The sequence below is a fragment of the Mus musculus genome, chromosome 6, assembly GCF_000001635.26.
Source record: "Mus musculus strain C57BL/6J chromosome 6, GRCm38.p6 C57BL/6J".
Taxonomy (NCBI): domain Eukaryota; kingdom Metazoa; phylum Chordata; class Mammalia; order Rodentia; family Muridae; genus Mus; species Mus musculus.
This window is the reverse complement of record NC_000072.6, coordinates 94,215,877-94,228,940: the sequence shown is the minus strand read 5'-3', so window position 1 is coordinate 94,228,940 and position 13,064 is coordinate 94,215,877. Positions and strand designations below refer to the sequence as shown.

The 13,064-nt window shown below is 44.5% G+C and overlaps 1 protein-coding gene and 2 long non-coding RNA genes across 33 annotated transcripts in view; all 3 read left to right on the top strand.

The window, feature by feature from the left end:
- The window catches only part of Magi1 (membrane associated guanylate kinase, WW and PDZ domain containing 1), a 608,477-nt gene that overhangs the window by 54,989 nt on the left and 540,424 nt on the right, over positions 1-13,064 (top strand). The window lies entirely within an intron of this gene.
- Positions 1-13,064, top strand: part of 4930511A08Rik (RIKEN cDNA 4930511A08 gene) — a 104,520-nt gene that overhangs the window by 8,502 nt on the left and 82,954 nt on the right. The gene's annotated exons all lie outside the window — the stretch shown is intronic.
- Gm52867 overlaps positions 1,087-13,064 on the top strand; it is a 39,890-nt gene continuing 27,912 nt past the window's right edge. Inside the window, exon 1 of the long non-coding RNA XR_003956333.1 lies at positions 1,087-13,064. This exon is cut by the window's right edge and continues 19,047 nt beyond it. This is a non-coding gene — a long non-coding RNA (predicted gene, 52867).

Genomic DNA, 13,064 nt, shown 5'->3' with positions numbered 1-13,064 from the left:
TGTTTTGGTTTTTGAGAAGGTCTCACTTTGTAGCCCTGGCTGTCCTAGAACCCACATATAGATCAAGTTGGCCTCCAACTCACAGAGGTCCACCTGCCTCGATTAGTTGAGTACTGAGAGTGATCACTGACTACATATAATATCATACACACACAGACACAGACACACACAGACACAGACACACACAGACACACACACACAGACACATAGACACAGACACACACACAGACACAAACACACACACACACAGATACAGACACACACACACACACACACACACACACAGACAGACATATACACACAGACACACACACAGATACACACACAGACACAAACACACACACTCAGAAACACACACTCAGACACACACACACACACACACACACACACACACACACACTTTCAGGACTATTTGGTACTGGATAACCAGTTGGGGTGCTCTTTCCTGGGGAAGACTTATTTCTCTCTGAGGATTCCTTGTTGCTTGTATTTATTGTGTAGAGTTGAGCCCTCACGGGCTTTCTTCTTGCCACATGAGCATGTCTATTGATGTCAACCTTGTTTAAACCATGTTTAGGTGAGACTTCATGTGTATAGTTTCTGACATTTCTAAGAGATTCAGTTTCACAGCAAACTCTGTGTACCTCTGGCTCTTAGAATCCTTCTGCTCCTTTTCCAGAATGATCCCTGGGCCTGAGGTGCAGAAGTTATATGACAGATGTCTCATCTGGGACTGGTCCCTACAACTCTGTGATTTTATCAATTGTGCTTTCTATCTGTTTCAAAGAGAGGTTTCCTTGATGAGGGGTTTATCTGTGGGAATAAGGATAAATATTTAGAATGTATTTAGGGATTGTGCTGGTTTAGTACAGTGATGGTTATAGGTTCTTGAAACTTAAAAAAATTTTTTCAATATATGATTATTTACTAACTGCCTATTTGAAGGAAATGTCAATATTGTCACAGAACACCAACATTACTGACAGTGAGTTGAGATAGATTCAATTTAGCTCAATTTCTTTTTCTCTTCTTCCCTCCCTCCTTCCCTCCTTCCTTCTCTCCTTCACTCCCTCTCACCTTTCTTCCCTCCCTCCCTCCCTCCCTTCCTCCCTCCCTCCCTTCCTTCCTCCTCCTCCATTCTTCTTTTTCTCCCTTCCCATTTGGAAGCAGAAAATTGTAACATTAAAACTAGCATTCTTATGATACTGCCATTTTGAACATTTCCAGTGACTTTACTGAGATCCTTGAGAAATCAAACGTTTGGTGTGGTATCCCACACCTGGGATGATGAGGCAGCAGACACAGGAGGATAGCTCTAGGTTGAAAACCAGTCTGGTATCTGTAGCAAGTTCAAGGCCAGTCAGGGCTACCACCCATCCTAATTTTATCCTTAGATGAATTTGTCTTGGCTCTGAACCGGGGTGAATCTCTTTAAGTTTGAAGAGCAGAAGTGTATAATTATGTAAAGGGATTGAGCAGGCCAACCACTCCTACAACTAGCTCTTGCACTGTGTGCAAATTCACATAGCTCTGGTCCTCTCACCCTGGGCATGTCTTAAGAGAACCTCAGTGACTTGCTGGGGCTTAGATGGGAAGGTGAGATTATTATCTTCTGAATGCATCCATCATATTTGAAATGTTGACGAGCCATTGGAGTGTACTTGTTAAATGTTCTAAGGATATAGTTCCATTACTTATATTTAGCTTATATTGAGTGTCTGTCCTTCGAGCTATTTGGGGACTGGTGCTTTGAGGATACTGTGATTACCTTCATTGTCTAAAGTGAAGAGCGGTGATGGAGTCAGAGATTTTAAGTCTGCTTGCCTGGGGTGGACAGATGAAGCCCTGTGTCCCCTATGTGGCTGCAGTGAGGAAGAACTTCAGCTTTCTGCCCTTCCAGGTGTCTTCTCTTGGGCAGGTGACGCCATGAGGTTTGTGCCATGCTAGAGTATCCCCAGGGAGTTGGAGATGGCAGTGGTGCCCACCTCTCGGCGTAGTTACCAGAATGACATCATTCTGGGCTAGAGTAGGGACTAGATGAGACACTTGCCTGAGTGACAGAACTTAAGAGGAACTGAAACCTTATCAGTTATTATATCCAAGCGCACTACCTTTTATTTTATAGTTTTTGGTGCTGAGGGTCAAACCCAGAACCTCACATACTCTAAGTATGTGCTCTTCCACTGAACTGCATCCCTAGCTCCAGCACACTCCTTTTAAAAATATCAGTTAATGATAAGGCCCACATATGATGTACCACAGTCCTGAGTAAGTTATGTCTGGTCCTGCCCTCATATTCCCCTGCCTCACTTTTCTTCCTGATATCCAGGGCCATCAGTTGCTAAGAGACATGTCATATGAGAACCTCCGGCTTGTCATTACCAGTTTGCAGTGACTCAGTGCTTAGCTGCTGCTTCTTGAGTCTCTAGCCTGTGTGTTCAGAAGGACTCCTCTCTGCAGTTCCAGCTGCGGCCGGCGTGAACTACTTTCCAGCATCTCTTTGGAGCAGGATGGTTCTGTGTTTTGGTTGCATCACCTGACACAGTCCATGTAGCTGTTCATTTCGGAACCCTAGACTCCAGCTATTGAGTTTATTAATGAAGCAGTTCTTTGAAGAGGTGGGGCATAATGCCTACTCCTGACCCACATTTCAAAAACAGAACGAAGAATAGTGATATCAGAAGCAAGTTCCGGTTTTTGCTAATCTCCTCTGTGAGCATTTTAAGGTTTTTATGAAGGAAGAGGGAAGCCATTTAGATTTCCCCGAAGCCACAAGAGCTGAGTTTTACAAGCACATCCCTGAGGAAGTTAATCAGGTTTCCTTGGGGTTGCTGGGCTACGGTGCTTAGAGGAAAAATAGCACCACCCTGAAGAGTAAGAATAGCAGAAACCACATGTCCCTGTGAGCCTCAGCCAACTGCTCCTGAAGGAAAGGGAGTCTAGCTGCTAGGATGGTTTTTGTTGGACAGCTTTTCGGTTAAGCAACAGGTTCCTTCCCAGCCTGGGAATGTGATTTATTAAAGATACAAACATTGTTATCTGAGTGTGTGTGTGTGTGTGTGTGTGTGTGTGTGTGTGTGTGTGTGTTGGGGGAGGTGCTAGGTTGAGGCTGTGCTCCGTTTGACAAATAACTGTAAGCAAATTGGACTGGATTTTATGTTTAATTCCCAATTCACATTTTTCCATTTGTTTGTTTGCTTGCTTTGTCCTTTTGAGTCAGGGTCTCACTATATAGCCTTGGCTGGCCTGGAACTTGATATGTACACCAGATTAGCATTAGACTCACAGAGATCCATTTGCCTCTGCCTCCCCAGTGCTGCCGTTAAAGGCGTATGTGCCACCACACCCTGCATTTTTTCCAGAGATCTTGATATTTCTGTGTTTAGCTGTGGCAAGAAACAAGAAACGAGCCTTGACTATTCTAAATTGGTCCCTGCCTGGCTCCTGGACTTAAGAAAGAAGAGTAAACAGGATAGATATCTAAGCTTGTTGAGAAAGGGCAGTGCTGCTTTTTGGGTCCTTAAAACCCTTGCTTGTGAATGAAGACACCGGGAGCTGACTCACGGCTGTGCTGTGATTCCGATGGCCCCTGTGATTGTGATGAAGGCAGAGTCAACAGTGGGATTGGCCGTAGGAGCCATGATTAGTGATCATCTGGGTGGGATCGGAGCCAGAAAACCATTTAGGGCCAGAGTTGAGTCAGTCTTCTGCAATGCTCACTTCCCAGCATGCTAGGCTCTCAGAGCACCTTCAGTGAGCAGGACAGAGAAAGTTGCTGCTGTCTTGGGAAGGTGCCAGGATGCCCTGAGTAAGACCACGGGCTGGGGGAGAAGAAAGAGATAGCTCAGTCAGTAAAGTGTTTGCTGCACATCCATGAGCCCCTGGGTTTGATATCCAGAACACAGGTGGGAAAGCCAGACGTGCTAGCAGGTACTTGTAATCCTAGCACTGGAGCGGCAAGGGCAGGGAGTTCCTTAGGGGTTTATTGGCCAGCTAACCTAGCAGAATACAAGAATGACAGCATCCCGAGAAATGACAACCAAGGTTGATCTCTGGTCTCCACACACAGGCACATACCATGAGCACTTGTAGCTTCAGATACATTGTACCTGGACACACATCAACATGCTACTCAACCCCCACCCCCAAAAGATTGATTCTAAACTAACTACTTAGAAGCTGTGTGCCTTGAGTAAATTAGCCTCTCTGTGCTTTTGATTAGCATTTGTAGCAAGCGTATCCCTTGCCTTACACAAAGTTCTTAGAATGGAACCTGGATCTTATGCAGTTTTTCCGTATAGGGTAAGCCTTAGTTTTTATACTCTATTTTTTTTTATAGGTTTACTTTTTATGTGTGTGCATATGGCAAGTAACAGGCACACTGCTGAACAAAGGTGAACAAAATTAACAGCCAACAGTGAGGGATCAGGGATCGTGGTGGTGCAGTCTCAGATTTGCTGCTCAGAGAGACCTGACTTGAGACAGGATCGACCGGGGCTCGGGTGCTGCTGACAGAGAAAACAGAGCCTTAGTTCTCAGAAATACCAACTGGAGAGTTGGCGAGTCTGGCAAAGAGCGGCAGGTCATTGAGGCTCAGATGCTGCATTCATTTTTCTCATTGCTGTGACCAACATATCTGACAGGATGGAGCTGAGTGAACAGGGCTCATTTAGGCTCATGGTTTCAGAGTTGAGTCTGTCATGGTAGGCAAGGCTGGCTGGAGCGGCTCAGCGGTAGTAGGGAGTGTGATGGCTTCTTCACCATGTGGCCATGACCTTAGAAACAGAGCTGGATTGGAACCAGAGATGGTATAAACCTTGAGTCCACTCTACCTACATGCCCCACTTTCTTCAGCAAGGCTCCGCTTCCAAAGGCTTTATAACTGCTCCAAACAGTGCTGTCAGCTGGGGACCAAGTGTTCACAGGCACGAGACTGTGGGGAGCCTTGCCTGTTCAGTCATAGCAAGTGGGCATAAAAGGAAGACAGCACAAAGAAGAGGGCGGTCCCATGGGGCCTTACCTGCCGTGGAGACCAGCTTGTTTTTTGCTTTTTTGTTTTTGTTTTAAGTAAGGCTTCTGGGTTGTCCCTGATTAATAGCATGACCCACTGTGAACTGAGTGTATGCTCAGTGGGTAGTTAAAGGTGGAAGTAGACTTGATCATACTGACCACTGTCCAGGTCTGCTGCTGGGAATGTGGCGAGGCGGCCGAGTACAGGATGATGTCTGTTCTCCTGTTCAATGCTGAGATGCCCCAAGCACAGATTGAATGGAGAGAGAAACCTTGTAAAGTCATCACCCTTTACAGGCCAGCACTGACTGTCATTTCAAAAGGCCCAGGGTTAAGTGCTTTAAGTGACATATTGATCTCCTGGAATTAGAGTTTGAAAGATTGCATGCCGGGATGGTCTCCATTTCTTGTTAACTTGAAATAGTTTAATGGCTTGTATTTGAAAATGCCTGTGATTGTCCCTCTCTGAAGGAAGATGTCAGCTGAGGGCTCCTGCTACCTGTTGCATCTTTTGAACAAAGCAAGTGTGAAGTATGCAGTGTGAATTAATGTGAAGAAAGCAGTGTGAATTAGGGCCAACTGTAAAACTTTGCAGCCAACCCCAGGGCTTCCTGGGCCCCTTCTGCTCTGCCTGAGCTGTGTGGTTTGATTGATTTTTGCTTTGGTTCAAATAAAGTCAAGTACAAGAGTAATAAATTATAGAATGACATTCAAACTTTAAAAATCCATGAAAATTCACTAGTTAGAAAGGGCTTTACAATACATTTTATATAATTGCTATTTGCTAGTGTTTAAAAAATAGTTTTTTATTTTTAAATCTATAAAAATGGGGCTAGCAGGTTGGCGTGGGAGGTAAAGGTGCTTCCTGACAGTCATGATGCCCTGAGTTGGATCCCTGGAGCCTTCATGGTATAAAGAGACAGCCAAACCCTGTAAGTTATTCTCTGACTTCTACAAGTACACCATGGCATGCCCCCACCCCCCGAAATGTCACAAAGTCTTTAAAGATGTATCCAAACAGATATCCAAACCTCCAAGTCCTTTAAATACAGCGGTGTGTTATTTGCATGTAGCCTTATGCAGCCTGCCCTATGTACTTTATAAAGTTCCTCCCTAGGCTCCCCATAATACCTAAAGAATGTACATGGTAAGGAATTAGTTGTGATGCTTTATTTTTTAGAGAGTAATGACAAGAAAGGAAATCTGTATATTGGACACAGATGCAGTCCCTTGAATCTACAGGGGTGGAACTCATAGACTGGCTATTGACAGACTAGACAATTACATCCCTTAAAGTATTTGTGGTGATTTGCTTTATTTGTGACTGTCTTATGACTTAGTAGCTCCTTCAGGATCATGCAATGTCACATATGGGCTGACTGTGGGAGAGTGTCAGCAGGCACAACTGGAACAGAAAGTTTGCGGCCCCACCCCCCACCCCCTGGCTTCTTAGCGCTCAGAACTGTATGAGCCGTTGAGAACGGGCACATCTGAAGACTGCAGGCTGGGAAACAGCGGCAGGAAGGAGTGTCTTGGGACTTTCCATCACTTATTGACAGTGGAGTTCAGCCTGGCACAGTTTCCTCTTAATTCTCAGAAGAAAAATCTAACTTGAAATACATTCTGTCACTGCATGTTGGGGCTAGGGAGATAGCGTGGCTCGTTAGGTGCTTGCTGTGTGAGTGTGAGGACCTGTGTGGTGCCCCCAAACCACAGAGCGAGCAGGGGATGAAGTGAACTGGTGGTACACTTGTGTAACCCCAACACTTAGGAGGCAGAGGTCGGAGTTTCTGAGTTCAAGGCTATGTAGTGAGATTCCCATCTTAGAAAGAGAGCACCTTAAAACAAATTCCAAGCAAAGTCCTGAAGCTCCAAAATCAAACAGCAGCAGTAAAAGCTCAAGTCTGGAGCGATGATGGCATTTGCCTGTAACGCTGGTGCTGAGGAAGTGAATTCTGGTAGCGCAGTGCTTTCAGCCGTCCTCATGACACAGCCCTTTAATACAGTTCCTCATGTTGCGGTGACCCCACCCATGCACTTATTTTCCATGCCACTTCATAGCTGTAATTTTTGCCACTGTTATGACTTGTAATGTAAATGTCTGTGTTTTCTGATGGTCTTAGGTGACACTTGTAAAAGGGTCATTTGACCCCCCCACCCCCAAAGTGGTCACAAGAGGTTGAAATTAAGTCATTGAGAATTCATGTAGTAGTTCCTCACAGCTCACTGGCTAGCTAGTCACACTCACTTGTTCCAGGCCAACTAAGAAACCCTGTCTGAAAAAAGCAAGGTGGCTGACTCCTGAGGAGCAGTTTCCAGAGTTGTATCCACTTGAACACGCCCACCCACGCACCCACCCACCCACTGTTCTCTAGAAACATCTTAAATAAGGAAAGAAATTCATGCCAAATAACGAGGCCAAAGGTTAGTACTGTGAGGGAAGATCTCAGGCTCCAGCAGTCCACTTGCTACTTAAGACATAACTTCAGTCCAAGCCTGAGTGACACTTGGTTACAGACGAAGATGCGATGCTTTTTGTGATGTAGCAGCTGTCTTGGATTCAGATGTTTTGGGGCATCCTGGCAGGGTGTTTTCTCTTACCTCATTTCTTATATAAAGTATGGTGCTCCAGGAAGGGTTAGAAGTGACAAGGCTGTCTTTTGGGCCTTTCCGCTCTTTTATGTCTAGCCTATGCTTCATAAAGAAGATTTTGGAAATTGGTCTCTGGGTACTAATATAATTGCTGAGTCAAGCCCTGATTTTTCAGAATGAAGATTATTCTTGCCAAGAGTTGCAAGTTGGACAGCAAGAACATTTCAGTTGTTTTTGGGTGAGGCAGAAAATTCAAGTTGACATTTCTCATGGATAATTGCTGTTTTTTAAATAGATACTTCCTTTCCAAACCATTATGAATGAGTTGTATAAGTTGATGCAACTATGCAAAATAACCGTGCCTCTCATGCTTGTTGGTTTGTCACTGTCAGAACCTGGGATGGAGAGTTTATCACGATCTGTTACTAAAGCCAGCCAAGATTTCCCCCAATTGATTAGTGTCTAGTGTTTGGGATCCAAAGTGTGCCAGGGTTGGTGGATATGTTCAGTAGCATATCTGTGGCCTGACATTTGCAAGATTAATCCTTTTGTCCTAGACATTTTTTTCTCTTTCCTTCTCTCTTGGATCCTCGGCCCTGTAGGGAAGCCATGTGATGAATGGCCCACGGGGTGAGAGGCTCAGGTGCCCTGCTGTGTACAGCTACTTCAGGAGAGCTGTGGGTAGTCACTGCAAAGATGTGAAACTGAAGCACAGTCAGCCAGCCAAAGCCTCACTGTTGGATTCCTGACTCACAAACGCCATTGGATAATAAATATTGGTTATTTGAAACCAGCAAAACCAGACTCATTTGGTACACAGCAATAAATAACCATTATAGACATAGGTTGCCTAATTGATCTGCCCCCCATCTACCTGTTTCCATCGGTCCATGATTTCAGTTGTTGTCAGAGTCTGCAGTCTCTGCAACTGGTCTTGCTCAGCAGGATGTAAGAAGGTGTGCTCTGGGATCTATGCTCTCAAGGTAAGAGGGAGCATATCTTCTATCTTTCTGCTGATAGAGATATAGTCCACCCTATCATTTCCCTAGTATTAACATTTTAAAAGTAACTTAATGTTTTTACTTTTGTGATCTTTCCCTTGTAGCATTCTTTATACTAATCCTGAATATGGGACTGTCAGCATTTCTTTAAGCCATATTTAATATAAACCAAAATGTAAACCATTTAGATAAAATGAAGTAAGCTAGCATGTATTTTATGACATCCTTATTTATGTTACATCATTCTCTAGTTGGATTAATTATCCTCATTGCTTACATTTTATTCTGATTATATGAATTTTCTGAAAATAAGAATTTAGGGAGGAAAATGAGGCAAGCTAAACCAGTAAGTCCTAATGCTGACAGAGTGATTTCAGGATGTTGAATTTGGGGCTAAACCACTCATTTGCATTCCTAGTCTTCATCTTCTCAAAGTGTTATGGCTACTACATCTGGGTTTTGCTTAATAAAAGTAAGATCTAGAACAGTTAATTATTGCAGAGTCTAAAAATCAGTAAACGTTGGAGATCAGTTTTAATCTAGGCCTCTGAGCTGGATGTGTGTTCATATCCCCTTGGAAGTGACTTTTTCACATATAAAGTACTGCTAACACGTGTTAATGCAATCCCAAGGATCCAGTATGTGCGTATATCTGATTAATAAATGTTTATCACTCAGAGTTGCATTCTGGGCTGCTCTTAGTACCATTTCTCTCATTTGTTTTTCTTCCTCATCCTCCTCAAAATTAGCATCTTTTCTTTAACTCTTGACCTTAGCAAGAATACCTGAGATTTCAAGCTGAATGGAGATTGTGAGGGAAAGTTGTTGAACAGTGCTGCTCCAGCCTGGTAAAGATTATACAGTGTACTGTTCAGGACAGGGTCACGTGAGAAAGTTAATAGAACTACCTTGTAATACATTTATAAATTAAATAAAGAGTATGTTTTATCTGGGGCGATTTGGTATTCACATCTGAAAATGGGTAGGACTGTCAATGGTATAATAGTTAGGCAGCGAAGGTTACTGTGCACTGGTGTTAGTGTCTCTCAGCAGCAGCAGTTAATGGTGTGAACGGACAGGCGTAGCTCTGTCCACATCTCCCATGGCTTTCTCTGCTGCAGTGTGTGTTTTCTTTCCTTCCATTGGGCTTTTGAAGTGGGGCAGAAAGTGCTTTAATGTGGAAGCTGGCAGTGTGAGAGATTCTTTATGCTGCTCTCTCTGTTGGAGGGGAGAGCCTGTGAGAGTCTCCAAGTCCCTGTCCCTCTCCCCCCACCTCCCCCAGTACCATGAGCAAGGTGCTTTTCTTGTTGTGACAAAACACTTGACATAGTGACTAGACTCACACTCAGACGATATATAGAATTTCTTATAGTGTGGGTGGCTCTATAGTGGTGGTATCATATAGCCAAAGACTTCCTATGGACCAGGAGTGCATAAAGAATGCCTGACTGGAAGGAGGGCTAACAGACTCCCCAAAGCCATGCCCCCCAGAGACTCCTTCCCTTTATCCAGGCCCCACCTATTAAAGATTCCACAAATTTTTAGAGCAGAGCCTCTAGCTAGAGATCCATGTGTTGAAACCCTTGTGGGAAAAACAATAGACTAACCCCATAACACACAATCTCATCTCTTTGGTTTCCTTCTTCTCCTCTTGCTAGATCTTTTCCCCTTTGCCTTAAATTCTCCTCTGTTGGATGGGATATGCTGGAGTATGAAATGATAGTTGACTGTGCCCAAGAGAAAGCTATATTGAACTTGGGTAGGTCAGGAAGTTTGTTCCTCTGCTGGTGAGATAGCTCAGTGGATAAAGGCACCTCTACCAAGTACAAACCCATCATGTAAACACCGAACAATTAAATGGAAAGCCTCAACTATTCTCACTCAGTGGTCCTTGGTCTGAAGGACAAGGGAACACACCATGCAGGACTGCAGGAAGTCAGGATGCAGCAGACTTCCTCTCTGGCAGGAGGAGATGTGCCTGATTTGGCTGACACAGTTGGCAGGGCTCTCCTGTGCTCTCTGGTTGTTCATCTTTGATTCCTTTGCATTGCATAAAGACCACGGATTTGAGTTGGGTGCTGATTATACTTCCTCTCTGGGCAAAGGTCTTGAACAGTAGACTGGTTTGTTTGCTTCCCCCCACCCACCCCCACCCCGGACCGCCCCCACGCCCCAATTTATGAGAGGAGAACACCATTCAAGGAGACTGCTGAGGCCTGCAGTGCTTCTGAAACACAGTACTGGTTTCTCTTTAAATAAGATGGTCTTTAGTAGGCTACTGAGTTAGAGAGGTGCAGCGTGTGTTTTCTGAAATGCAAAACTCCATCCACTCAAGGCCACAAGCCATAGACTGGACCCTTAAGGACGGTTCTGGAGCAGTGGTTCTTAACCTTGCTAATCCTGTGACTCTTTAATACAGTTCCTCATGCTGTGGTAGCCCCCAACCGTAATATTACTTTATTGCTTCTTCATAACTATAGTTTTGCTCTGTAGCCTATTGAGTCTGATAAGTAATTCATCCGCATCCACATTCTGTGTCTTTATCTTTAGATAACAGCTGGCCTTTCTGTGATTGTAGAGTATAGGTGCTCCTAAAGCATGCTGTAGTATTTACTCTTTGATTACTCTGTTGTTGGCGGAGCCATGAACCACTGTAGAGACTTAGTGCATTGGGCAGCTCTTTGGAAGGCATGCTATGTAACAAACTGCCTCTAAGGCCTATAGCGTACAAGAACCAGATGATAGCTTGTAGCTGCAGTTTTGTAGGGTAGAGATAAGGTTTTACTTGTTCTGTGAATAGAAAAGTTTGAGCACCAAGCTAAATGTCAGTCAAAGTCCTTTCTTGGTACTGCAGTGTAAGCTGAGAAGTCAGTTTGGCCTTCCTAAGTCTGCGTCTGTTCCTAAGTACACCTGGCATCTGTAGTGTCTAGAGATGGTTTTGGTTGTCCGGACTGGGATGAGCAAAAGTGGAGGCCAGAGATGTTGGTAGGTAGGCATGCTGTGGTACCCAGGACAGTCTTCCACATCATAGACCATGAAGTCAGTGATTCCTAGCTTTAGAAATCCTTTTTGCTCCCGACAAATGTCTGTAATTGACGATCAGGGAGAGTGAGTGCCATGCTTCTCAGCGTGGGGAAGAAGCTACTGGACAGGGCGAGGTGAGGAAGCTTGCGGCCAGATGTGGCCATTGGCTTGGGTTCTGGGAAGGTCCTCAGTACCTGACTCTGTCACCTAATTACTTTGTTAGGGTTCAGCCTTGTCTATGTGAACCTCAGAGAACAGATCACTTACCCATTCCTCTCAGTCACGCCTCCTGTGAAGTTGTCTCTACTGATGTGCTTCCTGCCTGCTGTACATGTGAGGTGTCCTCAAGAATGTCCAGCTCGGGTGAAGCAGTTCATCCTGGCACACTCGCCAAGGCACCGTGGCTAAAGTCCACCTAAGCCCCACACGCCTGTGAGTGCATCATACAAGTAGTCTGGTTCAGAGCATCCACACAGTTATATTTACTGCGTGTTCTTAAAAGGACTTCACGTGGAGGATTAAAGAATTCCAAGTTCACAGAGGATACAGTGAGAAGTCTCTAACTTCTCGACTTAACTAGTTCTCCTGCGGGACCCTGCAGCTGTTCCATGTTCTGGTGATTGTTCAGCCACATCCACGTATGTGTCTGTCTGTCTCTCTCTCCAGTTAAGTATAGAATATATAGAATAATATGTATGCACATAACATAGAAATATGCTTCCTGTGTGTGTGTTTTAAAGAAGATTTATTTATTTATTTTATATATGTAAGTATACTGTCACTCTTTTCAGACACACCGGAGGAGGGCATCAGATCCCATTACAGATGGTTATGAGTCACCATGTGGTTGCTGGGAATTGAACTCAGGACCTCTGGAAGAGCAGTCAGTGCTTTTAACTGCTGAGCCATCTCTCCGGCCCCAGCTTCCTCTGTTTTAAAATCATGTGCATGTTTGATTTTTTAAATTTCCTTTTCTCTAATTTATTTATTTAGTGTGTGCGCGCGCGCGCGCACACACACACACACACACACACACACACACACACACACACACACACAAACACACACACACACACGCACACACATACACACACGCTTAGAGCCTGTGAAGGGAAGAAGAAGAGGCTAGATCTTCTGGAATGGAGGCTACTGTGAGCCACCATTTGGGTGCCTGGGTCCTCTGCAAGAAAAACAAGTGTTTATAACTGGGAGCCATTGCTCCAGCCCCAGATGTGTGCCCTGGCCTTCACCCGCTCTCAGTGCTTTATACAGAATGCACTTAACTAGTGCTCCACTGATGAGTACCACTTCTCCCAGGCTTTTGGTTTTGCAAATAATGCTGTGATGACGCTATACCCTTCAATGTGTGCCATTGTGCATGATAATGCTGTTTATAAAATCGAACCCTAGCAGTGGAGTTGCTGGTTCAAAAGGTAG